Source organism: Pinus tabuliformis, chromosome 8 (assembly GCF_031772625.1).
Source record: "Pinus tabuliformis cultivar Carrire ecotype Pingquan chromosome 8, CPIR1, whole genome shotgun sequence".
Lineage (NCBI taxonomy): Eukaryota > Viridiplantae > Streptophyta > Pinopsida > Pinales > Pinaceae > Pinus > Pinus tabuliformis.
This window is the reverse complement of record NC_142294.1, coordinates 1,745,859,156-1,745,877,890: the sequence shown is the minus strand read 5'-3', so window position 1 is coordinate 1,745,877,890 and position 18,735 is coordinate 1,745,859,156. Positions and strand designations below refer to the sequence as shown.

General features: G+C 35.3%; 1 pseudogene; it reads left to right on the top strand.

Annotated features, from left to right (window-relative positions):
• The first annotated feature begins 12,565 nt into the window (after positions 1 to 12,565).
• On the top strand, positions 12,566 to 14,064 carry LOC149243090 (zinc transporter 1 pseudogene; annotated as a pseudogene).
• The last annotated feature ends 4,671 nt before the right edge of the window (positions 14,065 to 18,735 follow it).

Here is an 18,735-nt window from a genome sequence, read left to right as displayed (position 1 = left end):
GGGGTGTGTAAAATTGATTCAAGAAACATGTTCTGAAGTTGAGTCTGCATTGCATAACTTGGACATTGCTTCAAGAAACATGTCCTGAAGTCGGAGTCTGCATTGCATAACAAGGACATCCTTCGACTTAGGCACCACATGTTGGAAAATTTATCCAATTTCGGTCTTCATTATGTGCTTGAAGTCAAAATGTATTATATTTGTCAAAAGAAAATAAAAAAGAATTTTACTATTGAAATTGATTTATTAAAGCATGGGTTTCATGCTTGGGTCATTTGTATAGGTCAAGCCTCCATTGTAGGCTTTAGGTCATTGTCAAAGTGAATTTTTGAATACTCCTCCATCCATCGAAGTCTCCTTTTGCCAAAGAACTCATCATCAAGTTAGCTTATCTCAAAGTATCATGTCGGCCTAAATAGAGCAATACACCTCTTCATATACTCATGTCGACTCATTTCAAGATGGAAAACAACTATATATAAGGATGAGGACTTTGCATAACACAAAGAGTTTCACATAATTTCAGAGATAAGTTTCAGTACCATTATAGAATGGAAGAACAAACTTGACAGAAGCTTTCGATGATCTCTGAAACAAAGTTTTAGTGCTTACAGTGGACAATTTTCAATGTTATCTCAATTTCAGACTATTATGGTGACCATGTTTTCTAGCTATTACTAATATTACAGTCTCAGTATTATCACTATTTCAGTGCTATCTTATTTCGATGCAAAACAATGATGACGTCTCACCATAGTACCATGGTATGAGTGAATGATTTCAGTTTTAGTACCAACAAAGTAATATAGCCTTAGTGCAAATAGAGTGATAAGGATTCAATGCAAGCACATTTATGAGGTTGATTTGATGCATGGAGGTGGTCCTGAGTCTAAGCTATAAGGGTCATGGTTGTCTCATTTTGAATCTACTGAAGGAAGAATTTTGACTGGGTTTTCCCCTCTTGTGGGGTTTTTCCTTGGTAGCATGCCTACATATTGTGTACTTTTTTTGCTTGACATTAGTCTTGATGATAAGAAAAGATAAATCGAAAGAACTAATAATAATAACAAAACATCACAAGATAGTGTCATTAATATGGGAAATCATTTAACTGCCACTCCTTTGGATTTCCCAACATGAGTATATGAAGAGGTGTATCGCTATATTTAGGATGACATGATACTTTGAGGTAAACCGACTTCATGATGAGTTCTTTGACAACATGGAGACATTGATGGATGGAGGAGTCTTCAAAAATTCACTTTGAAAATGACCTAAATCCTACAATTAAGGCTTCACCTCGACTTCATTGGCTAGGTCGTGAAAGGGCCTGAGAATGGCTTGAATATCTCCATCGCTAGCCATTCCCCCAAATATCTGATGCCTTGTCTCTACCCTTGACCCTAAAAATTATGCCTAGTAAATGTAAAGGTAAATCCAAAGGAGTGGCAGTGGAAAATTATGCCTAGTAACCTTTGGATTGACTAGTTATACCCTTGAATCTGCTTAGTAAATGTAAGAAAGAAGTGTCACAACTCATTTCCTGGCATGTAGATATTACTCAAACTTGAGGGCATCTTCCCACTACAAGGTTTTGAGCTATTGCCTAGCAAATTCTCTTCTTTTTTTGTTGTCAGCATTATGTGAATTTATATCAATGGTGTTCTTTTTGTTTATTCCTTGTAGTTTGTAATGTTTTATGTTTATTTATGAAGACTAAGCCAATGTTTATGCTATGGATATTTTTTTTTAATTATTGTTAACCATTTATTTTCAGTGACGATGTGCTAGCATGGGCATCTGAAACAAACCACTTCACAGAAAAGGTCAGGTTATATTTAGTGTCTTCCTATCACCTTTTTACAAGTAGTTAAATAATAAAACTGCATCCCTTCAAATTTGAAGACATCGTATGAGTATCTTTATTCTTCTTGAACCCAAATTATTCCTATGTTGGCAATAGGAGAAATATTATATTGATAACAAAGAAGAAGGGGAAGGATTAGTCCCTCAAGTAAAGAGAAGGTTAAAGTTGACAACTCAAATGATGTAGAAACTAATTCCTCTAATACTTGTTGCGATTGTTCATGGAAAAGAAAGTGTGGAATATAAGAATGCAACATATACTCTTTCTAAAATAATCTTGTGAGATGCATGCAAGTTAGCTTCCACCTCCAATAAAGATATGGGAAAGAAAGATGAAAATCAAAACTTGTATGTATCTAGTTGGTTTCACTTAGAATAATTAATCAACTGTATTACAATTAGGATTTGTTAGTTCCACTTGTAGTTTTATATCTAGTCCATTGTTTAGTAATACCGGCCATCTCCGTTAAGCTGATTTTTCTATCTGAAATATGCAAGTTTTCATTTTAACATGAAGTCTTCTAAGAAATATTATACACATTTTTTTACTTGCTTGCTTGAATTGTCTATCACATGGTCAAACTATATTTTTTCAATACCAGAAGCATTTTATGAAAATCAATGAAATTCACTACTTCGTTGGGCAGGGCCTTTGGGCAACTTCAAAAACCTAAAAGATTGAATGTGAATTCAGTTTTGAGGATATCATAAAGCTTCATGGATAGAGAAAATAATTTGGAAGATGAGTTGTCCAGGTAGTATTTCTCTTTGAACAATACCACTAGTTATAGTGGATTGTTAATATTTATAGCTATTTATCAAGCTTAAACAAAAAAATATCCTTTTTTAATCGATTATTAATTGATGGATTTGTTACTTCTACTTATTTCTCTTTCTTGAAGTTTTTGCGCTAACTAGTTTGAAATAATTGATGATCAAATGTTGGTGCTATTATTGTAATATGTTAAATCCTTGTTTGTATTGAATTAAGTATTTGTTGTGAAAGATCAATCGATGTGTTATATCTTAAAAATTACATGTATGGTAAATAGGAAAACTATTGGTGATTTGCATGTAAATCTGCAAAACATATCAAAACTACTCTTATTTTATCTTTTCATTATAATGATCGCTAATGTTTTGAGTTGAGTGATTTAATTTTTAAATCAATATAGAGGTCTTGGCACGAGGGAGTGAATTATCTAGCCTCCATAATACACTAGGATGGCCAAAATTGTTCCTTTGAATTGGAAGTTTTTGTTGGAATTCGGTGTGGATTTTCCATTCAAGAATCATATAGAAACTGAAATCTGAAAGTTAGATCATCATTCATCCATCGTTCATCATCATTCACATGGGTGCATCACAACATCACAAACCCATAACCAACATACTAGATCTCACACTTCATCAGATATTCATCACTTCTCAAAAATTGCCTTTGCCTAATGATATTCTTCTCCTTTTATAGTCTTAGGCCTTACTCAATACCATGGTCCAAAACCATTTAGAACCAATCCTAGGGACCCCATACTTGGGTTCAACACTTCGGACGCAATACCAAGGACCAAAACCATAGGTCTAAATACCAAGGACCCAAAAATAAGCTTTCCCACATGTACGTGCTTTTCCATGCATCAAAGTGCATGCATACGCATACGCGACTTTTGATCAGCAATCCCGCGTGTATACGTACCTTTGTATATAGTGAACCTGCGTATATACTCTTCTTTCTTCATTCTTTGTAGTTTGATCATCAACTCTTTGCTACTGACCTGCTGCACTATGATCTGTCATCTGTGCGAGTTGCCATCAAGGACAACACATGTATCATAATGCCAACAATCTCCCCCTTTGGACTTGATGGCAAAGCTAACTTGTCATACTGAGAACTGTCATCTGATTCCTTTGAGCTGTCATGCATCCCATGTATTCTGTCACATCTGATATCTCTTCTGTAGATTCATCTAGTTATATATAAGTGAGTTGTTCTTCTACGAGTGGGTTGCCATCAAGTACAACACATGCATCATAATGCCAACAATCTCCCCCTTTGACATCAAGGGCAAAGGGCGGACCAAGATATTCTCTTTCCTTGATAAACATTCCGCTTTCCATACTCCCCCTGAGTACCTCCTGAAATCTCTGAATGAGCCAACCCTTTGTATATGCCAATGTGTACCAATCTGTCCATGCTCCCTCTGAGTACATGCTGAATTTTCTGCTCTGCTAAAGTGTGGGTTTCATGCTCCCCCTGACTGTAAGCAAGGTCTGCAAAAAGATGTTCTACAAGAAAGAACATGACTCTATACATCACAAGTGACCTTCCTATCACCAAAGACTCATACATACATCCATCTCCCAACCAAGTGGGGATATATCAATATTGAATCATCCAGCCAACCAAGTGGGGATACACTAGATACCAAATGTTTATACATGACTAAAATATTACATCATCCTTCCTATGCATAGTGGGGGTAAAAATTACACCATATGACCAAAAGGGATTCATCAAATGACTACAATAGATAGAGACAAACTATTACATCATGAGTCTTGATATGACCTTCACATGACAATTATAATAGAGACCAAACATCTAAATAAGATCATGATAGTCATCAACAACTATCATACACAATGTATGATCTGGTCCATAAGCATCTGTCAACAACATTTAGACCAGCAACCTGTATATGTCCATTCGTGTAGATAGCATCAACCTGTGACAAGATATGTCTGCATCAACTCATCCTTTTGAACAGAATTCTGCATATGACATACAAAATCATTCACATTATATCATATGTGAAAAAACACCATAGCCATCTCATCAACATCAAGATCTGCATGATCCAAGTATCATCACTTGGAACATCTGCATCAATCAACATATGTAAGTATCAACCTATCATCATATAGGTAAGAACTTATCATCATCATGTCTCCAACAATGCAACTTTGAGTAATCATTCATGTATCCAACACTATGTATCTTGAGCTCAAGATCATTTGTCAAGACTTCTTAATATCATCAACAACAACAATCCTCATCCACATGAGCACCAAGAACTATAGGAATCCTGCATCATAATTGTATTATATGATCTTTATGCATATGAAGAGAGCAGCATATGAATGACTCATCATCAAGTGTATTCAAGCTTTGTACTTCTCCTTATCCTTATGAAGATCACCATGTAAGCACCATATATGCATCCACAAATCTGATCAGAACACCAACTATGTAAACCCAAGAATCATATGAGATTTTGTCATGGACAACTCATAACCATATCATAGCAAGATGTATCATTTAGCCATATAAGCATCATCACTAAGGACTACTAACCATAATGCCAACAATGTATTATTAAAAGCATATGCTCCCCCTGAACCTGTGCCATCTTGCTTACTGTCAGATCTGATCATGCATATATCAGCAAGAAGTATCATCATCCACAAGTTAAGATCAAATCATTCCTAAACATCTTACAAGTATCAAGACATTTCCACACAACATCAACAGATTGTAACCATTATGAAACAGAGAAAATAATGGACTGAATCATATCAGACCCCTTTTCCTAAGCCTGTCCCACTGCTTTTCCTCAAACTAACATATACGTGACTGTGCAGTAACCAACTCGCGTATATACGCGACTTCCCTTTATGAAACTTGCGTATGAGATTTAGGACACTGAAGTTTTGCACTTTCAGGTCCCTCTGAGTCTATTATGTCTGTATATTGTGCTGTGCCACATCTTTTTGACTGTACTTCCTTCTTCCATATCTTCAAGTGTGATGATGTTTTCTCCTTTTGGTATGGTGCCCGTACTTTGTTCCTACATTCCTTTGCTGTATGTCCAAGCTTATTACATGCATAACATCTTACATGTTTCATATTCCTTCTATAACAATCAACAGCTCTGTGACCAAACATATTGCAAGCAAAGCAATATCCCTTAAAGTACCTGGAACGTAATGATCTTTCTAAGTGATAGTCTTGAACCATTCTTCTTTTGCATCTGGATGCAACATGTCCAAGATTATGACATACATAACATTCAACATTATTCATTTGAGGAATTGACCGACTATTATTTCCATAGTTAGGAATAAAAGAATTTCTTTGAAGAATTTCTTTCCTTGGTTGTTGATGGGATTGACCTTTCATCTCCTTGTTGAGCATTTCAGATTTTACATTAGAGTCCCTTGTCTTACTTTGTGAACTAGATTATCCTTCAACAGATTCATGAAAGCCAAGACCCATTTTGATAGCAGGAGACCTTTCACTACTAAGAATATCATCCAAGATCTTAGTACTATCTTGAAATTGTAAGAGCTTATCCTTTTCTTCTAAGTTATCTTTAAGAATATTTACCTCAACCTGATGTTGCTCCTCCTTTTCATGATACTGCTTCTTCATGTTTTCTTCAGCTTTTCTTCCTTCTTCCAACTGATGTCTTAGTTCAAGAACTTCGTTTTCTTGTTTTTCAAGAGCTTGGAGTAGTTCTTTATTCTGCCTTTTTGATTCTTCAAGATCTTCTTTTAGCGAGAGGATCGTAGCTTCAAGACTTTCATAGTAACTGGATCTATCTCTGAGTTTCTTGATTGTTGTGCTCCTTTCATTGACTTCATTTCTTAATGATGTCACTTCATCCTACAACTTTTGACATTGATCTTCCTTGTCCTTGAATAACTTCCTTACCTTGTTTCCTTCCTCTAGTTGAGCTTTTAGTTTGGTAGCTTCTTCTTTGAAGGCACATTCCCTTTTGTTCAATAGATCTTGTTGATCTCTAATTTTGTCTGTAAGCCTTTTAAATTCTGCCTCTATTTGATATCTTTCTTGCTCACCCATAAGAGAAAATTCAGTTGTTTCGCTATCACTTTCATCATCTTCAAATGGATGGATAAATGTATCACCAAAGTATAACAAATTCATACCTACTAGTTCTTTTGCTTGTTAATCTTCATTCTGAAGTGATTCTGAATCTGAAGTGCTTCTTCCACATATTCCCTAATCGATTCTTCCACTGTCATAGCTCTTCTGAGATGTCTTCTTCTTCTTAGGCACTTTCTTCTTAAGCTTCTTTCCCATTGATCTACGGATCTCCTTCAAGCGATCAAGCTTCTTCCAAAGGACCTGATCTGATACCAGTTGTTGGAAATAATACTTAGGGGGGGGGGGGCAAATCAGTATTATCAAATCAATATAACTTTTTCATTTCCATATTGAGATTCATATACGCTACTTCAGTTAAGGCAAACCGCGTGTATACACAACTGTGTTTAATGCAACAAGCGTATATCCAGTAAACTTATGATTCAGTTAGTTGATCCTTAATGAGTGCATCAGAACATTATTAACCATATGAACAGTAAACAGGAGCAGTAAAATAGAATAGATCATCACACACAAGAAGCACACATGAACACCATGATATAAGGTGGAAATGCAATGTGGGTGAAAACCACCTGTTGCAAGTCGTCTCTATCTTCTTTTAATAAGAAACTTCTTTTTACAATATTTCTGTACTAGTGCAGCCTTATACCAGTACACAGGCTTCTACCTGCAAAAGGCTACAACCTTCTCTCATTTTCCAGCTTCTCCTGGAAGGGAGCTGCTACCCCCTTATCTTTTTTACTAGCCGATCCTTTTACTAGTACGTATGTGCCGGCCTACTGAATGCTCCAACCTTTACTCGTTTTCCAGCTGCTACTGGAAGGGAGCTACCACCCCCTTAGCTCTTGTACTAGCTGATGTACTAGTACGTAAGTGCTGACCTACAGAAGGCTACAACCTTCTCTTTCTTTCTTCAGGTACCACATTTCATAAATTTTCAGACTGGATACTCTTGAAGCACAACACCATAATTTGAAGGCCACATTTCATCCAATTTTCATACTGCACCCATCAACAACATTGAAGCACAAAATCAATCACCAGTGCAAAACACCCATCAACTACACCTGCATCATCAATCTCTGAATCACCCAATACTGAAACACTGAAACCCTGTCAACAACCTAATCACCAGAACACAGAACAGACAACAGAACTCTGCAACAATAACCAGATCCAACTGCAACTTCAAATATCATGTCTCATAGTGTATACGCTACTATGATGAATCAAACCAACGTACATACGCTCTTTCACCAAAGCCAACCCGCGTATAGATCTGCAAATATTTACTCATAACTTTGCAGCTGTTCTAGACATCAGTCATACCCAGATCATAACATTCATACAATAAAACATGCGTCAATAATTCAGATCTAGTCTATCCATAATCAAACCATATAATGATAAAACATTCCAAGCCTTAAGATCTTGATCCATCGTTCATCATCATTCACATGGGTGCATCACAGCATCACAAACCCATAACCAGCATACTAGATCTCACACTTCATCAGATATTCATCACTTCTCAAAAATTGCCTTTGCTTAATGATCTTCTTCTCCTTTTATAGTCTTAGGCCTTACTCAATACCATGGTCCAAAACCATTTAGAACCAATACTAGGGACCCAATACCTGGGTTCAACACTTCAGACGCAATACCAAGGACCAAAACCATAGGTCTAAATACCACGGACCCAAAAATAAGCTTTCCCACATGTACGCGCTTTTCCGTGCATGAAAGTGCGTGCATACGCATATGCGACTTTTGATCAGCAATCCCGCATGTATACGTGCCTTTGTATATAGTGAACCTGCGTATATACTCTTCTTTCTTCATTCTTTGTAGTCTGATCATCAACTCTTTGCTACTGACCTGCTGCACTATGATCTATCATCTGTGTGAGTTGCCATCAAGGACAACACTTGTATCATAATGCCAACTATCTCCCCCTTTGGACTTGATGGCAAAGCTAACTTGTCGTACTGAGAACTGTCATCTGATTCCTTTGAGCTGTCCTGCATCCCATGTATTCTGTCACATCTGATATCTCTTCTGTAGATTCATCTAGTTATATATAAGTGAGTTGTTCTTCTACGAGTGGGTTGCCATCAAGTACAACACATGCATCATAATGCCAACAAAGATGCATTCTGTTGTCGATGCTTGTAAGCAGTGGAGGAATTATATTCAAGCCTATTGTGACATGTTGTACTCACATGCTTATATGAGTGTTAAGAAGGATACTTTCTTCACACTAATTTGTTTGATCCTCTCCTTAAATTATCACCTCAAAGGAAGGCTTCAATCATGTTTGTGAGCTGTGAGATTGATATCCTTATACCAAAGACCAAATGCATCTTTTATATCTTAGTTAGATTTATATTTTCCCTCATTTTGCTCATTTCCTTTTGTTATATGTATGTGTGTAGATGTAAATACCTGTGTTCTCCTAATTTATAGGAGGATCATGACATTTGAGGTGAGTAAAGATGCCTAATGTCTTTTGATTTGTTTTCATATTATTTGATATATTTTCACATATTCTATAACATTGTTTATCATATATCTCACATAAATAAAATGATCTGAATAGACAAGATTATGATACCCTTTATGCCAAAAAATTGTTAGTATGACAATCACGAAGAAATGTGCAAAGAAGTTCATCGATAAGGGTCAATATACAAGAATGATGAATGTACTTCTTCCCATTAGGTTGCTAATTCTTGCATGCAATGAATTAGTTCCAACTATCAAAATGCAAATGAATTTCCTAAAAACAAAAAAATTGTATAATAATAATAATATATCACAAAAAAATATGCACATAAATCCACTAGAGATTATCATTTAAAATTCATCAATCTAAGAGATATTAAATAACTATTGTTATAATTGGTTCCTAAATAAATATATTCACAATTAAATATTTTCATATAAAAAATTATTTATAAATTTTAATTAAAATACTAAAAATATCTGTTATAAATATAAAATTCAAAACTTTATAAATAACAAAATAATGTATTTAGTATAATAATAAAAAATATTTATTACATAAAAATATGAAAAACTTACTTTGACCCATTAATAATAAAGCATTATAACCCCGGTCCCATGGCCCCAAAAAAGGTTTTCTAAGAATAAATAAAAGATGTGACCCTAAAAAAATAAACTTATATTGTAAATAAAGAATTACTTATTACAATAAGGAATGGGTTATAATACCAATGGGTTATGCATCATAAACCTTAATAAATAAGGTTTATGGTGTTAAAAAAATATAACCATACCATATACACAAATGAGACTCAAAAGAAACCTTTAGGCTTACAGGCTCGAAAAAACCAAGAAAATTAAAATTTAAGTAGTTGGGCTAAACGGTTAACGAAATTTAAGCGAGAAATTAACAAACATTTAAGCATCTACAGGAGGTGTTTATAAAAACCCTCTTCTTCGGCTTATAAAAACCCTCTTCTTTGATGTTCAACCCTGATAATGCACCTCATAAGCACAGACAATGAGCAGAGAGACGAGGCAGAGGTGTTTTTCAACATTTGCAAGGAGAACCACTTGATGCTCTAGCCTTGAAGCTCGTTCATGTCCAATAGTTGCGCGTGCATGTCAAAATCCAGGCTATGGTTACGATTCTCATGAGGAGGCATGATTGACTATGCCCACACAGACTGCCATCAAAATAGAGAAAAAACCAGTGGGGAATCTAGGGATTATGCATAATTTGTAAGGGATAGTGATGCAGATACGAGCTGTTATGTCCATATTAATAGAGATGGATGTACCAAATGACAAAGAAATTCCAATTGTTGTGAATGTGGGATCAAAAAATCTGTAGGAGAACGAACATAATTACTACATCAAAACAATACATCAAATAACTCCTTGTCATCTGCTGGTGCAATAAACGTAGAGGCAAAGTTAACATAACAGTGAAGCATGGGAACTGAAGAACAGGGAAAATAGTTAATTCATACTAAAACCATTTTGGGATGGAAATATCAGATGCTAGATACCAGAGGTATCTTCTAGTCTCTGCTGCAACTAGGGTACAAAAGGTTTAAGATTCATGAAGAAATCAATTTGACGTTGTTGCAACCGAGATAAATTTGTAGAAAAATGGTTAAGATTTGCATGAATACTGTCGATGTGGCAACTCAATAGAAATGCCTCTGAAATCTCATTGGAATGCACTATTCGAATGTCTATGATTTGTCTTTTCTCTAGTCCCAGATCCAGATCAATCTGTCTATTAAAAACACTAAAAATATCTGTGTTGGTGAAGTAGATCTATCATGATCAATGCCTACCTCGTTCTCATTTCGAGAGAGGACAAGGATGATGGTGAATCAAGTAATTATCGTGCTAGTAAAATAACATCCTAAAGGTCCATCAATATTACAACGATGACCAAGACAAAATATATAGGACTCCATTTTATCTACGATGATTATGGGACTTTAATTATTGAATTTTTTTTGCACCTTTTAGCAAAACGATATGTATTTATGCGTGAAAACACTCATGAGATTGTGATTCATGCATTGTTGATATAATGAGGGTCTCATAGCCATTTTATCTACAAGCATTATAGGTTTTTAATTATTGAATTTTCTCCACCTATTAGGAATAGGATATTTAGTTATGTGTGATAATACTCATGACACTGATACATATATTGATATAATTAAGGGTGTTTGGGTAAGTTCATAGATATTATTTTCTCTTTTCACCATTTTAATTATTGAATTTTCTCCACCTACTAGGAATAGGATATTTAGTTATGTGTGATAACATTCATGAGAATGATATATATATTGTTGATATAATGAAGGTTGTTTGGCTAAGTTTATAAATATTATTTTCTCTTTTCATGATTTCAATAAACTAGTTTATAGTCAATCACAATTATTGTCCATGGATACTATGACTACAACAAACAAAACATATATAGAGGATGAGGATGTTGGTGAATCAAGTAATTACAGTCTTGGTCCAGAGTTTTTGGATCGCTTTGGATATTTCTCTAGAATAAATGCCATTGTTCCCACTGACTCTGAGTTGCTTCTTGCGTATTTGGTTGATCCTGATTGGAGAAAAAATTCATGATGCTCTCATTCCTCTCACCAAAATCACAGAAAGCTATGCAAAGGTATGCCCACACTGAATCTTCATTTTTCATCTTTTATTATGGAGAAATTTAACTCTAGAAACACACATAAAGATCAACGGATGTGTCACATAACACACAACTCTTTTAGCTCAGGTGTCAGGCCCTCCCTAACTGCAGCTTCATCAATTCCTCTTTCTTTGATGCCAACTCCTGATTCAGAGGTCGATTGATTCAATATCAATAACAAGACAAACACTAAATTCTCCTCTCCTGCTTGCCCATCCTTAGTCATGAAAAAAATCTACTAGGTGACCCACAGTTAGCTTAAGGCTCCTATATGTAATGGGTGACTGATCCCACTGTCTCTTTATTATTTGTCATCTCTTCCGTGGCTTAGCCCTACCAGGAGCTTCGGCTTCATTGAACCAGTCAACGATTTAAAAAATCACATTGACATCAAGGATGGAATAGGGAATTTGTAGTACAATATTAGTGATTTTCTGTATTTCAGCGAGGAGTACTACAGGCCCCACAGTAGTACAAGCATAGTTGGTCAACGCGATACAGATGGTGTTGATTCCATATATACCCAATTTTATTGCTGGAAGATCTGACCCAAAATTTCCATTACTACTCAATCCATCACAATAGTAGGTATGGCTACCAGAAAAATTACAAGAGAAGTTATTGTCATAACTACTTGCGTCCTAATTCCATTATTGGTAGCCCAGGGATGTAGTCAGAGTGGAATTCCTACCGATGAAATGAATTTGATAGCAAAAGGCCTAATTATTGTTAAGATATGGTGCCTCATAATATTTTTTGTAGGAACATTTGCAAGGGCAATTTTCCCCTATTTTTACAGATGGAATGAGAGTTTTCCCTTTTTGGGAAGTCAGTCTGAGGCTGGTATCTTCTTGGGGGTGACTTGGATGCATGTTCTCAGCGATTCTGCTTCAACATTTGCAAATTTGATGGACAAGACGTATCCTTTTGCATTCATGCTCTGCACTGCAGGCTACCTTATTACCATGCTCGCAGACCTCACCGTCGCTTGGGTGTATCAGAAACAAGATGGATCAAATGTCACTGTAATTCCTCTTCAAAGAAAAGCCGGTGAGTGCCTCCTGTTTTGGTACCCTTCCTTATAACAGTAGATACTATAAGGAAGTAGATATTAATTGTGAATTAGGTTTTGAATTTATTGTGAATAGATAAACTGTTAAAGAATCTTGCCAGGAAATTAACCAATTCAAATTTGATATCCTTCTTTATAACAGTAAAAAAGTAGATACTATTTTGAATTGATTCCAAATAAGTGCATTGTTAAAATATATTGCTAAAATATAATAAAAAATAATAAATTAACTGGAAACAAAACAAATAAACATTAATCCATTTCAATATCACATATTTTCAATTTGGAAAACAATAAATTAACTGGAAACAAAACAAATAAACATTAATCCATTTCAATATCACATATTTTCAATTTGGATAATACTATTGTTCATTCACTAATTGATAGAAATAATGTTGTAATCACCAGATATTCGCTCTACAGAAAGCAGAGTACGCACACATATGGGCCAGACACCACTCAACTTGTAGGTGAGTTAATTATGTTATGTCATATATAACTTGTAATTTTACGTTGATGGTGGATTTTGGAAATATTTTGGAATCAAATAGACAGAGAATGTAAATTATTTCACTGACCATGTCCCTCCAATGTCCCTCCAACATCAAAATATTCCAGGAATCAACAATTCGAGATATATAACTTTATTGGAGATTTTATTTATCGTTGTATAATAAGCTTTTGTTTTCTTCATTATCAGCAACTCGAGATATATAGATTTATTGTGAATTTTATTTATCATTGTAGAATAATCTTTTGTTTTCTTCGTTGCACCATATAAACGTACGGCCACAATTTTATTTTATAAATCGTGAACTACGGTTTTGAGATAAACAGGATCTCCAAACACCTATGTAGACCACTACAACAGTGAACAAGGTGACGACAACCTCATTGGTAAAGAAGACCTCCATTGGAGATAGTTTACTTCTCGTAATCGCATTGTGCTTCCATTCTGTCTTCGAAGGGATCACCATTGGTGTTGTAGGAAAGTATTGTCTCCTCTTAGCTTAAGGCTCCTATATGTAATGGGCGATTGATCCCACAGGCTCTTTCTTCTCTTCTGTATCTTCCGTCGACTTCTCAATATGCTAATTCTTGTTTTTATCCCTTTCGACGTGCCGATTCTGACATTGAACAATCATAAGAATTTTCAGGGTAAAGGGTAGAGGCAAGGAATCAAATATTTGGGGGCATGGCTAGCGATGGAGATATTCAATCCATTCTTAGGCCTTTTCACCACCATGTTAAGCTCCATTAGTTTATGCAAAATTGCTGCCTAAAATTATGGAATTTAAACTGCAGTCTTTCCTTAACTTATGGAAACCAACTGCAGTAGTTTCCTTAAGTTAAGGAAATCAACTACAGCTAATAAATTTATTGTTAGGAGCTACTGAAGTGGTCCATTACTCCCATCTGGAGTTCTCTGCCTTGATCTGTGGGACATCTAACACATAGCTATCAGAAGCTTGATGGAAGCTTAGCTATAAATTCATCTGTTTGGTCCCCAAGCTTGCATCTCAATCCCCTTCAGTTTTACACCATCTAGCTGAGATAGCAGAGCTTGGAAGTGCCTTCAGAATTTTTGTGTTCTTTTTCTTTTTGCTTGGATTGAAGCTAGAGTGCTGAAGAGAAGCTTGTGGACTTGGCCTCCATCAGAACATCACCAATGGCTGGAGGTAACCCGTATCCCTGGGCATTAAGATTTAACGATTCTTTTCAATTCTTTCCGCATGCAAAATCGCTGTTTAAGTTTATGATTTTTCTAACATTTGGTATCAGAGCAAAGTTTTACCTCTGCCTTGGTGTGCGATTCGAATAACATTAGAAATTTTATTTAGGCTGAAGATTGCGCAACCAATAGAATCATGTAAACTAGAATCATGTAAAAGTACAACAGCAATCACCTGCTGTGAAGGAGGAACGCCCGCCATGGTTCTCTACTTCGTTTTTTAAATCTACGCCTCTGGTTTTATCACTTAGGGATTTTCTTTCCGTTCGTCTGTAACGAGTGTGATTACAGTGATTCGAGGGCTGGGAATCGCCATAGGGTTTCGAATTTCATGCTTTCAATTTTTGTTTGTTTGTTTTTCTTTCTCGGGTTCTGGGGTTGCAATTGCTGAAGAGCGGTCGCGGGTTCCAAACTTGCGCCGTCGCAGTTGTTATCTATATCGGTTCCCGCTTCGAATACCCTGGAAAAAGACGTAGAATGCGTAGGTTGAATTCTTTCAATGCTGCATCAGTTCATATGCTTCGCTCTTTATTTACCAGCACCGCTAGGAACCCTGTGCTCATGTTATAATAATGACATTGTTAAACCACAAGTTGAATGCGGGGGCTCCCTGGCTGTATCCGGTTTTTGCAAAGCGAGGTCTGTAATTAACCCAGTGCTGTCACGTTTTCAAAGGCAGTTTCAAGAAAACTAGGAATCGCGGACCCGCCTGCCATTAAACTTCGAAAAGTTAAGGGTATATGCGTATTCACGCTAGGATGGACTGATGCCACAGTCTTTTCAATGCGGCTTCCACCATGCAAAAATTCTGAATCACTAACTAGCACGTTTGGCTTTACTTCCCTCAAATATATATATTTATTTATATACTAGTGAATACGTCACTATAAATGAGCTAGCATGTTATTGATTGGCTAGTCGTGATTTTTGATGTACAGTCCTCACAGATCTGCAAAGATTAATGAGATCTTCACAAATCAATTCGAATTTGGCAAGACACTTAAGTATTGGGATACTATATAATATTGAAAAAAATTCGATTGAAAAACTTTTCAGATTCGCCACTAGATATCGTAAAATGAAATATTATATATAATGACAATTATATAATCATAAGAGGGTTACATCATTTTATTGATATGTATCCGATATAATTTTTTTTTTTTAAATATAGATCAAATTCATTAACATTACAACAGACAAAGGTTTGCAGATTTATTAGAATATTTCTGCTGCATAATATTTTTATATTATATCCGAGAATGGGACAATAGTTAGTGGTATACTGACCTGGCTCATTTCTTGTGATGGCCTTTGATTGCTATACTCTATTTCTTGGTATAATATTTCCGTCTGATAATTGCGTTGTGTGTATAATTTTTCTTTTTTGGAAATGTGAATAAGTTGTAATGAGTCACCTCTTTTTATGTCACAAATGAAGTGTAGCAAGCCTAAAATGATACAGATCTCTTGAATGATTTGTTGAATGCTCATTTCCTATGAGTCGATTGTGTATGATTTACCATAAGAAGAATGTGATCTTGGAGTATAAGATTTGAAGTGCTCCTTTACGTTATGATGTGTAGCTTGTGAAATTTATTATTATTATAGGGTGCTTTTGTAACATTATTTCGAGATCGATTTATTTTAGTGTGTGCCGGAATAAAGCATATGTTGATTTCTTATTGAAACTTGTGAGTTTCCTTTTTATGGTTTATTACAAGAAGGGTATGATTCTTGAGTTTTAGACTTGAAGCCTGCACTAGAATTTTGATGTGTAGCTTGTTAAAACTATTGTGATCCATAGTTCTTTTGTAAGTTAATATATGTGATCACATTACATCACATCGATCTTTTGCTATTATGATCCACATTTCAATATTTCGGTATTTGAAATGATTTAGTCTTTTGTTTTGAATATTTTAAATTTGCAGTTTTGTTTGCAAATTATTTAGAGCCCATTTTGTAATTAATTTAAGAATTAGTCTTAAATAAATTATGGGACAGTTAGACTAAGGAATGTAAATTTGATTTTGCTGGAAAAATATTACAGTTATATGGAGTTTATTAAAATGTCATCTTGACTTACTCCTTTTAGTAAACATTATTTTTCTCTCTGGTTAAGTTTTGTTTATGCAACAAAATAATGTCTAGTGATCCATATGATTTTAATTAATTAGAGAATAGCCACAGCATCTTTAATTAAATAAAATTATATATTGATTGGCAAGATCACATAAAGATTATTTAGACATTAAATTGTAATTAATTACACTGAATATAATAAATTTTATCCCACAGGAATTTTTATTATATTTATGTGATTAATTAGGATAAAATTTCATAACCTACCCACAGGAGTTATGAATTAATAAGTTTTATCATAAAGTTTTATTGAATCTATTTGAATTGAAAATTTAGCCCACAGGCAATTTTCATGTCATTTGATTCAATTCTTTTTTAGCATGTTTTACATTGGTAAAACATGAAAGTTCATAAAGTTTTATTGAGTCTGTTTGAATTGAAAATTTAGCCCACAGGCAATTTTCATGTCATTTGATTCAATTCTTTTTAGCATGTTTTACATTGGTAAAACATGAAAGTTCATAAAGTTTTATTGAGTCTGTTTGAATTGAAAATTTAGCCCACAGGCAATTTTCATGTCATTTGATTCAATTCTTTTTAGCATGTTTTACATTGGTAAAACATGAAAGTTCATAAAGTTTTATTGAGTCTGTTTGAATTGAAAATTTAGCCCACAGGCAATTTTCATGTCATTTGATTCAATTCTTTTTTAGCATGATTTACATTGGTAAAACATGAAAGTTCATAAAGTTTTATTGAGTCTGTTTGAATTGAAAATTTAGCCCACAGGCAATTTTCATGTCATTTGATTCAATTCTTTTTTGCATGATTTACATTGGTAAAACATGAAAGTTATTAAGCCTCAATTTTAACATAAGCATGTGATCCTTTATTTTGATGCAGCAGTACAACCTGCAAATTTCTCTGAAATTCGTTGTGACATTCCCGAACTTAAGGGAGATAACTACAAGATTTGGAAGGAGAGGATTCTCCTTCATTTAGGGTGGATGGACATAGATTATGCTATCAGGAAAGATGAACCATCGGCACTCACTAATACCAGCACTGCAGCGGACATCGCGCTTTATGAACGATGGGAGCGATCCAATCGTCTAAGCATGATGTTCATTAAGACTAAAATTTCAGCTGGTATTCGAGGTTCCGTTGATCAACATGACAAGGTCCGAGACTTGTTGAAGGCCATTGATGAACAATTCGTCTCTTCAGACAAGGCACTAGCAAGCACCCTAATCATGACGTTCTCATCCCTGAGGCTCACCAGTGTGAAAGGTGTGCGCGAGCACATCATGCAGATGAGGGACACTGTGGCTCAATTGAAGAAACTCGAGGTTGAAATATCGGAGTCCTTCCTAGTGCACTACATCCTGAACACCCTCCCGCACCAATATGGACCTTTCAAAATCTCATACAACACACATAAGGATAAATGGTCAATTAATGAACTCATGACCATGTGTGTTCAAGAGGAAGAGAGACTGGTGATGGAACTGGGAGAGAGTGCAATGCTGGCAACGCGTGGAAAGGGCAAATCTCAAGCCAATCAGAAAGGGAAAGGTAAAGCACCTCCCCAAGCCGATATCAAGAAGGTTTCCAAGTGTTTTTTCTGTAAGAAGAAGGGACACATAAAGAAGGAATGCGCCAAATATCAGAAATGGCTTGCAGACAAAGGTAATTTAATCTCGTTTGTTTGTTATGAATCTAATATGGTTAACGTTAACACATGGTGGATTGATTCTGGATCAAAAATTCACATTTCGAATTCCTTGCAGGGTTTGCAGAACCTAAGGAAGCCAGTGGGAAGTGAGCAAAGCATCTTATCAGGAAACAAGATGGGCTCGCATATGGAA